Source organism: Herpailurus yagouaroundi, unplaced genomic scaffold (genome assembly GCF_014898765.1).
Source record: "Herpailurus yagouaroundi ecotype Mexico unplaced genomic scaffold, PumYag 202, whole genome shotgun sequence".
Lineage (NCBI taxonomy): Eukaryota > Metazoa > Chordata > Mammalia > Carnivora > Felidae > Herpailurus > Herpailurus yagouaroundi.
This window is the reverse complement of record NW_024412433.1, coordinates 8,547,884-8,557,306: the sequence shown is the minus strand read 5'-3', so window position 1 is coordinate 8,557,306 and position 9,423 is coordinate 8,547,884. Positions and strand designations below refer to the sequence as shown.

The 9,423-nt window shown below is 50.0% G+C and overlaps 1 protein-coding gene and 1 long non-coding RNA gene across 9 annotated transcripts in view; one reads left to right on the top strand and one right to left on the bottom strand.

Annotated features, from left to right (window-relative positions):
• Positions 1–3,326, bottom strand: part of LOC121014447 (uncharacterized) — a 12,166-nt gene extending 8,840 nt beyond the window's left edge. The window contains exon 1 of the long non-coding RNA XR_005783219.1: positions 2,678–3,326. This is a non-coding gene — a long non-coding RNA (uncharacterized LOC121014447). The remainder of the gene's footprint in view (positions 1–2,677) is intronic.
• Positions 3,327–3,409: 83 nt separating this feature from the next.
• ARMC9 (armadillo repeat containing 9) overlaps positions 3,410–9,423 on the top strand; it is a 150,287-nt gene continuing 144,273 nt past the window's right edge. For all 8 annotated transcript variants that reach the window (XM_040450727.1, XM_040450725.1, XM_040450726.1 and 5 more), the window contains exon 1: positions 3,410–3,499. The gene's annotated coding sequence lies outside the window, so the exon portion shown is untranslated. The remainder of the gene's footprint in view (positions 3,500–9,423) is intronic.

Below are 9,423 nucleotides of genomic sequence, written 5' to 3'. Positions count from 1 at the left end.
TTCATTTCATTTCATTTCATTTCATTTCATTTCATTTCATTTCATTTATTTTGAAAGAGAGCGTGAGCAGGGGAGAGGCAGAGAGATAGGGAGAGAGAGAATCCCAAGCAGGCTCCACACTGTCAGCACAGAGCCCAACGTAGGGCTCAGTCCTACGAACTGTGAGATCATAACTGGAGCCAAGATCAAGAGTCAGACACTTAGTCAACTGAGCCATCCAGGCACCAGAAAGTCATTGTGGGTGCCTTGGCACTTTGGGAAAACTGGAGTTGTCAAGAAAAAACCAGTGGGATGTATTGGTAGGCCTAAGAACTGGGAAGGGGAGGCATTGGTTTACCGTACTGCTCTGAACTCATGGATATACAGAGTCAACATGGGCACTGCCCAGATGACACTTCAGATGGAAGCAGTTTGCCTTTGTGACAAAAATATTCTTTGTACTCATACCAGGACATATCACATTGACATTTTTTTTTTTTCCAATTTAGTGCTTGTATCACACAAGTGTTCAAGGAATTGAAGGAATTCTTAAAGTATAAAGAATGATAGCAACTTATCTACTGTTTCAAGTCATATCTGCTTGTTCCGGTATCACCCACAATCACAAAGGTACAAGTCAGAAACCAACCTAGATCCTTGACAACTTGAGATGATGGTAAGAAGCTACCTCTGGGTTTATTGTAAGAAAATTAACCTGACATTTTTAATTAATAACAAATCCCCTTGTTGAAGGCACTTTGAGTTGTTATGACATATACAGAGATTATGTCTACAATAGGATTCTTTGGGTTGCAAGTGACAGAAACCCAACTTGAATCCGTCTGAATAGAAAACTATTTGGTTGACTGGAGGGCTGCTGGAGCTGCTGTAGGAACGAGAACAGCTCTATGGAACTCAGAGTCTGGACCCAGGGATTTGACAACCCCAGCATCTTCTCTTTGCGTCTCTCTGGGTGACAGCTTCATTTTCTCAGGCTTTTTTATGTGACAAAGGACATGGTTATAAGGCTACCCTGGAATCTCATTTTACAATAACCTGAACACAATTCAACAGAAAAATGCCTCGGAAAGACTCTCATTGGCTTAGCTTGAATCACATGCCCATCCTGAGCCAATCACCATGGTCAGAGATGCAGGGTAAGATTAGTCCATTCCCAGCTGTGTGACCAACCCCGTGGTCAGGTGTATTACCAGGAGGGACAGAGGTGATGGGCAGACAAAGATAATAGCCACCACAATGACCATAATCCTGGAAGTCAGGCAAATGCACCCAGAAGGCAAATGCAAAACAGGAGTGGTATTTATTGTAGCTAAGAGCCCAGGGTTCAAAGGCACAAGGACCTAGATTTGGTCCGGTTCCACCAGTCCCCTGCTGTGCGAACTCTGTCTTAACCTCTCTGTACCTCCTGTTATTTATCTTGTCAAAGACAAAACTTGGACAAAGAGACTGATATGATTTAGCTTACTGCAATAGAAAGCACCCCAGATCAGACATCAGCGTGTACATTACCTCAGGTAAAGTACAACATTAATCTATACAATTCTGAAAATATTATCCATCTCATGGATGTGGTGTGAATTAAATAATTTATGTAATTCACTTAGCACAATGCTGGGCACACATGGGGTTGTCATATTTAGCAAATAAAAATACAGGCCAATATAATGTCCTGTATATACATTAAAATAAACCACTAGTTGGGATATACTTATATTAAAAACTTATCTGAAATCCAAATTTAAAATTTAAGGGGCGCCTGGGTGGCTCGGTCGGTTGAGTGTCCAACTTTGGCTCAGGTCATGATCTCACAGTTCCTGAGTTCGAGCCCTGCGTCGGGCTCTGTGCTGACAGCTCAGAGCCTGGAGCCTGCCTCAGATTCTGTCTCCCTCTCTCTCTGCCCCTCCCCTGCTCATGCTCTGTCTCTGTCTCAAAAATAAAAATAAAAAACGTTTAAAAAAATTTAAGTGTTCTATATTTTGTCTGACGACCTTTGGTACACAGTGAACTGACAAATGTTAACTTATTGTGTACGGGAATGTTAACTTATTGTGTACGGGAGATTTATTTTTTTTATTAAAAAAAATTTTTTTTAATGTTTATTGAGAGAGAGACAGAGACAGAGCATGAGCAAGGGAGAGACAGAGAGAGAGGGAGACACAGAATCCGAAGCAAACTCCAGGCTCTGAGCTGTCAGCACAGCCCAACTCAGCTGGAACTTACAAACCGTGAGATCATGACCTGAGCCGATGTCAGAAGCTTAACCCACTGAACCACCCAGGCATCCTGACATTTATTTTCAATACATACTACATGGACAGGATTTCCCTTCCTGCCAATTCTTTGAAGGCAATCTCAGATCCCAGAAGAGCAGTGGCAGGGCTGGAGGCCAGGGAGATGGTGGCCACAGACCATCTTGGGTTTCTTTATTATTTTTTTTTTAATTTTTTTTCAACATTTATTTTTTTTGGGGGGACAAAGAGAGACAGAGCATGAACGGGGGAGGGGCAGAGAGAGAGGGAGACACAGAATCAGGCTCCAGGCTCTGAGCCATCAGCCCAGAGCCCGACGCGGGGCTCGAACTCACGGACCGCGAGATCGTGACCTGGCTGAAGTCGGACGCTTAACCGACTGCGCCACCCAGGCGCCCCTGGGCTTCTTTAAAATAAAGTTCACCTACCTTCTCCATGACTCTTCCCTGACTCTGGCCTTGACCGTCTTTTTGGAAGCATGAGGTGGAAACACGAAGACTCCCACTACAGAGCCTCAGTGCCTGGAAGGTCATGTCTCCAGCCACCTCCCCACCCTCCAGCTGAGCTGGAGACTGGCAGGTGCTCTTTCAGTGCTGTTTAACTTGAGCCCCGAAGCACCACGTGCAAGGAGAGGGAGGATTTGCGCTGTTCTATTTTTGAAAACCAAAATTTCACACGGGGCGGGGGAAGTTTCTTAAAATTCCCAGAAAGTGCTGCAGCGGGGTGGAAGGGTGAAGCGTAGGCAGATTTGGGGCGACATTTTTGGTTCCAAGGTAACTCTGAGTCGCTCCTGCGAACGGGAGTAACACCTGTTTTTCCACGAACACCACTCTGTATTGTATTCTCTGGCCGGTTTGGTTTTTCCCGGGATACAACGAGCTCCTTGAAGTTAGGTATTGAGCCCAGTCGGCTCATCCCCAGAGCCGGGCAGAGCGCCAAGCAACGCGTGTGTGGAAATGAACGAACGAGAAGTGGTGGAGAGGAGGACAGGGGAAGCCACCCCACAGCGAGCCTCACGCAGCGGCCACCGCGCCGCGAAATCCCGCTCCACTTCCGCTGCCGGGAGGCCTCAGAGCCCCAGCTCCCAAATCGCCCGCCTTTCCTCCCAGGATGCTCCGCGCCGGCTGCGTCCCGTGATTGGCTGCACCGCCCCCACGTGACGTCGAACTGGCGGTGCCGGTTGCCTGGGCGACAGCTGGAGAAGTGGCGGCGGAGCGGGTTTGGCGCGGGCGGCCGCGGCCGTGCAGCAGGTAAGCGCCTCCTCCGACGCGGCCCGGCCGCCCTGGAGGCTGCCATCCCCGGGCGGAAAGGAGCAGTGGTGGGGCCCGAGGGCCGAAGCTCTGCGGAGCCCTCGCCCCAGAGGAAAGCCAGCTTGGCAGCCGCTGCCGAACGCCCCCACTTCTGGTCGGCCGTCCTGGGCTCTTACTCTGGCGTGGGCCCGAGGCGGCCTCCTGGACAAACCGAGGACGGGCCCAGCCGCTTCCCGCAAGTAGTCTCTGATCTGTGCTGCAGTGGACCGAACTTGGAAGGGGCCGCCAGTCGTCCAGCTGGGTAGTGGCGGCACGAGCGGGTAGCCTGGGGCTTTTAGATCCATCCGCTCTGTTATCTGCCTCAGCTAAACTCCTCTCCAGACTTCATCCAGTCTAAGCCAAACTAGGATGCTAACACTGCAATTTCGTCTTCCAGACAAATCCCATAGCCTTCCCCTTATTCGATCAGCTTGTAGGTCCTAGAGCCCTATTCTATGAAAATTAAAAAGCAATCCTCAAGAATGGCTGAAGAAGTTTTGTCTAGTTTCTGCATAAAGTAGAGCAGTGGTTCTTAAACTCGAGTGTGCATAAAAGTCATCCGGGGAGTTTGTTTAAATCAGTTTCTGGGGGCGCCTGGGTGGCGCAGTCGGTTAAGCGTCCGACTTCAGCCAGGTCACGATCTCGCGGTCCGTGAGTTCGAGCCCCGCGTCAGGCTCTGGGCTGATGGCTCGGAGACTGGAGCCTGTTTCTGATTCTGTGTCTCCCTCTCTCTCTGCCCCTCCCCCGTTCATGCTCTGTGTCTCTCTGTTCCAAAAATAAATAAACGTTGAAAAAAAAAATTTAAAAAAAAAAAAAGGTGCCTGGGAGGGGTGCCTGGGTGGTTCGGTAGGTTAAGTGTCTGACTTAGGCTCAGGTCATGATCTCACAGCTCATGGACCCGAGCCCCGTGTCAGGCTCTGTGCTGACAGCTCAATCTGCTTCAGATTCTGTCTCCCTCTCTCTCTGCCCCTCCCCCGTTCATGCTCTGTCTCTCTCTATCCCAAAAATAAATAAACGTTGAAAAAAATAAATAAATCAGTTTCTGGGCATCGTGCTGCCATGGTGTTCAGTAAGATCAGGGTGGCGCTAGGAATTTTCATTTGCAGAAGCATCCCAGGCGATCCTGATTGAGGTGGTCCCAGCGTTTTGGGTAGTACTTGTGTAATGGTTAATATCGGTCTGGACTTAAATTCATACTTTTGTCACTTAGTGGCTGAATTATTGGGAGCATCTCAACCTGTTTGAGCCTCAGTTACCTCATCTGTAAAATAATATAAATTATATTCATCTCTCAGTTTTGTTGTGACAATTAAATGTGAAGCATCTTGCATGTTGCCTGGCATACAGTAAACCCTTAAAGTGAACTTTTTTAAAAAAAATTTTTAACGTTTGTTTATTTTTGAGACAGAGAGAGACAGAGCATGAACGAGGGAGGGTCAAAAAGAGGGAGACACAGAATCTGAAACAGGCTTCAGGCTCTGAGCTGTCAGCACAGAGCCCGACGCGGGGCTCGAACTCACGGTCTGTGAGATCATGACCTGAGCCGAAGTCAGCCACCCAACCGACTGAGCCACCCAGGCGCCCCTAAAGTGAACTTTTTATGATATAAAGATTTAGATGAAATTCTCATTTCCAAGATGTCAGAGTAATAGAATATCCAACAGTGGCTCACATTCACTGAGAGATCATCACAGCAGAATCCCATTCAAATAGTGGTCTTGAAGAACTTCTCTGAGTAAGTGATGTTTATAAGCACAGGGATTAGCCAGGTGAAGAAAGAGGAGGAAAGTGTTGTAAGCAGCGAGAAGAGGATGTGCAAAGGCCCTGAGGTAGGAAGAGCTTGCGTTCTCAAAAACAACAACGTTCTCTTGTTCTCTGGTCTTCAAAATTCTGTTCTCTCTGCTTGGACATCATTTGTTTGTAAATATCTTGGGTGTCTGTGATGCCTACCAGGCTCTGTTAGGTTCTGGAGACATCAAATTTAAATCCACCTCCCTGCCTTTGTAGACAGGGTGATAAGTATAGCAGTAGAGGTAAATGTAGAGTTCAGAGGAGAGAGCATTTCCTTGATAGGGAAGGAAGGGGAGGGGCTCATGGCAGACCTCCTGAAAGAGGTCAGTTCTGGGTTAAGTTACCCTGATGAGTCAGGTTTGTGGTGGGGCGAGTGCATCAGACAGACGGTTTGGAGTTGTGGAAGAGCATGTGGTGTGGGGGGATATCGGAGGTTTGCCGCTGGTGGGCCTGCTGTGGGGCAGAGGTGGTGGGGGTCCAGAGAAGGGCTGAGGAGGTGGTGGTCCTCAAACCGTAGCAGTCTTTCCTCAGGTCCCTGGCAGGCCCGCAGGTGCCAGGAAGGATAGGTGCGCTCCCTGCTACATCCACGTCACTGTCCCCCTTCGTCAAAACCCCCAGCTCCTTCGAAGCACGTGCCCCGGCCTTTCCTCCCTGCCACCAACCTACTGGGGGCACAGCTGCCCCTCAAAGGCTGTAGCGCCTGGCTCACTGCCTGCCCCTCCACCTCCTCTCCTTCTGTTTTGGAGATTTCCCCGTTCTGGCCACTCACTCCACTTTCTCCATCTTTTTTTTTTTTTTTTTCTTTTTAATGTTTATTTATTTGTTTTGAGAGAGAGAGAGACAGACAGACAGACAGACACTCCCAAGCAGGCTCTGCACTGTCAGTGCAGAGCCCGACTTGGGCTCGGTCTCACAGTGAGATCGTGACCTGAGCTGAATTCAAGAGTCAAATGCTTAACTGATTGAGCCAGCCAAGTGCCCCTCTGCTTTCTTCGTCTTTCAGGCGTCTTCTTCCTCCGTTCCCTCTCTCCACTCCCTGCTGTGGCCACGAATGTCCTAATATGGCATCGCCTCCCAGATCAAGCACCTGTTCCATTCTGGTCACACTTTTTCTCTTTCAAGCTCACGTGAATGTGTCTCTGCCGCTGATCTCAGGCCCCGGGCCTCTTAAGCAGGTGTTTGACCCTGTTATGTTCTCACTGCTCTACGATCCCCTGTGCACCTCCCCCCTCCTCCAGCCTCAGTGCTCCATCACTGTTACACTGGCTTTCTCTTTTCCCTCTCTTCCAGAAAAAACCTCACCCTGGCTCACCTAACTCAGATGGCTGAAAGTGGCTGAAAAAACTGCAAAATTGTGCAGACTGGTTCCAGGTTTCGGATTCAAGTCCATGTGTCTTTTTTTTTTTTTTTTAATATTTATATTTGAGAGAAAGAGCCCTTGTGCATGAGAGTGTGAGTGGGGAGGGGAAGAGAGAGAGGGGGACAGAAGATCCGAAGCAGGCTCCGTGCTGACAGCAGAGAGCCTGATGTGGGGCTGGAACCCATGAACCTCGAGATCGTGACCTGAGCTAAAGTCAGACACTTAACTGACTGAGCCACCAGGCGCCCCTCGAGTCCATGTGTCTTAAGCAGATTCTCAGCACTGGAAATCCTGCCACATTTCCATAGTCTGCTTTCTTCCCACCTTCTCTTCCAGCCGTCAATGAGTTTCTTTACCTTAAAACACCTCCCATCTCTTTGAGACACCACTCCCTCCCTCCTTTCTGTGACAGATCTCCCTCTCTCCTTTGTGACTTCTCTCTTTAACCCTTTCCTTTCAGGTGCCTGTCCTCACTGTTCTTGTCCACGTCACTGTCAAACCCGTGTTGTCAAATCCAAGGATTGAGTCTTCTCCCCACATGTTCCTCGACCGTGCAGAGTGGCAGTTGACGTGGGGAACACCTTCCCTGGCTCCCAGGTGCCACAGTCTCCCGCTTGTGTCCCACCAACAAGTCACTGCTTTGGCTGCTTCTGTCTCCCTGAGCCCCTGGTACCCGAGTGCTCCAGGGTTCAGGCACGGGCCTGAGCTCTTCTCCGCTATGCCTCCTCCCTAGGAGTCCCATCCGTGTAGGACCCTTGTCTCCTGAGATGCTATCTTTATGCTGACAGTTTCCAAATGCTGATCTCCAGCTCCCACCTTCCCCTTTACTCGGGCTCCCACACACCCACCTTCTCCACACCCCGCCGGGATGCCTCGTGGGCCTGCGAGACTATGGCCGGAACAGAACTCTTGATGACCTGTCAGACGGCCCCTGTCCCCTTCCTCCCCACTTCAGCAGATGGCATCTGCTCAGGCCCGCGTGTCTTCCTTCCCTTCTTACCCTCACCCCCGACCTCCAGTCCATCAGCAGGTTGTGCACCTCTCCCTTTCACGTCTGGAACCCGAACACTTCACGAGGTTCCCCTCGGCTCATCCAGACTTCCCTCGTCACTAGCTTGGGCTCGGCCATGACCCCCTTTCCGCCCACGGTCCGCTCAGCCTCTCCCCACGCAGCAGACACTGCTGTTGGGAAACGTAAATCGGGGTTGGCAGTCCCTCCTCAGGGCCCTCTCGGGGCTTCCCATCACGCTCAGGCCGCTCGCCCACATAAGGCCTGTCTGACCTGGCCTGCGCCTCGAGGCCTCCTGTGTCTGCCTTGCTTCTCCCCACCCCGGTCCTCAGCGCTCTGTGGCCTCCACGCTTGCAGACCCCTCTCCCCGGATCCGGGAGTGCTCACGTCCTCGCGTCTCCACCCAGACGTTCCCAGGGAGGCCTTCTCTGCCCACACTGTCTAAAAGAGCCCCACACCCCTCTTCTCCAGGCTCTGTCCCCTTCTTGCTGTCTTTTCCTCATATCTGAAATTACTTCCATTCGTTGTTTTTGAGCAACTACAGCGTGCCAGGCAGTGCCTGGGCCCCGGGCACGCCGAGGGATGCAGCTCCTGAATCCACAGCGAGCGGTACTTAAGCAGATGGGTGTTCAAGTCAGATGGTGGTTAGTGCTGTTGAGAAAAATAAAGCAGGATGGAAGACTTAGAAGTGATGGGGCTCACCCCTTAGAAAGGGTAGTCAGGGCAAGCTCTCTGAGGAGGTGACATTTAGAAGAGACCTGAATGAGATGGGGGTGCCTGGAGGGTGTCTGCGGGAAGTGCAGAGAGAAGGCAGGCGTGGGCTGTGGGCGTCCGGTGGGTGCGGCCACTCGGTGGCCCTTGTACCTCAAGTTCACAGAGCAAAGGAGAGTGTGGGAGGCCAAGCTGTGTAGCCTTTGAGAGGTGGGCGTAAGGAGCATGGCCTTGGTCCGGAGGGTGGTGGAACCCCAGGAGGGTCCTAAGCAGGAGAGGAAAGATCACTTGTCAATAGGCTAGCAACTGAAGTAGGGAGAGAGGGAACGGGAGATTGCGTCCCCATACATTGGGAAAGATGGGGCCACAAGATGATGGTGAGACAGAGAATGAAAACGGGGCAAGTTACTAAATTTAATCTACCCGACTTACGCTTAAATAATTCAAATCAAATGCACTGTAATGGGCAGATGTAATGTTACAGAATCGTGTGTTCTTAGTATTAGAAGAGATCTGGTCAATTCCCCACTTTATTTCACAGATGAAAGAGGCTCCGAGTTTCGGTGATTGCCCCAGATCAGGTGCCAGTGAGTGGGTAGTTAGTATTAGTGCACAGGCTTTTTCATTCCCCTGGTTATGGGCACCCAGTGTGGGTGAAGAGCCTGGGGGTGCGGCTCAGGGAGTGGCTGCTTTGGACACACCTGGGGACAGGAAAAGTAGAAAGTACTTCTTCAAAACGTTTGCAGTGTTTTGTTTATTTAAACATTTGGACATGTACGTAGGCGTTGTGCATCCTTACATGTAACTAAAAGAAAACAAAAAACAAAAACAAACTGACCTAATAAATTCTCTAACGCGTGAACCTTAACACTTGTGAAAATATGTATCACTTCCTCCTCCATTACTGTGAGGCTAAATGATTATGGTCTTCCGGAAACATTACGGATTTCTTTCTTTCTTTCTTTCCTTCTTTCTTTCTTTCTTTCTTTCTTTCTTTCTTTCTTTCTTTCTTTC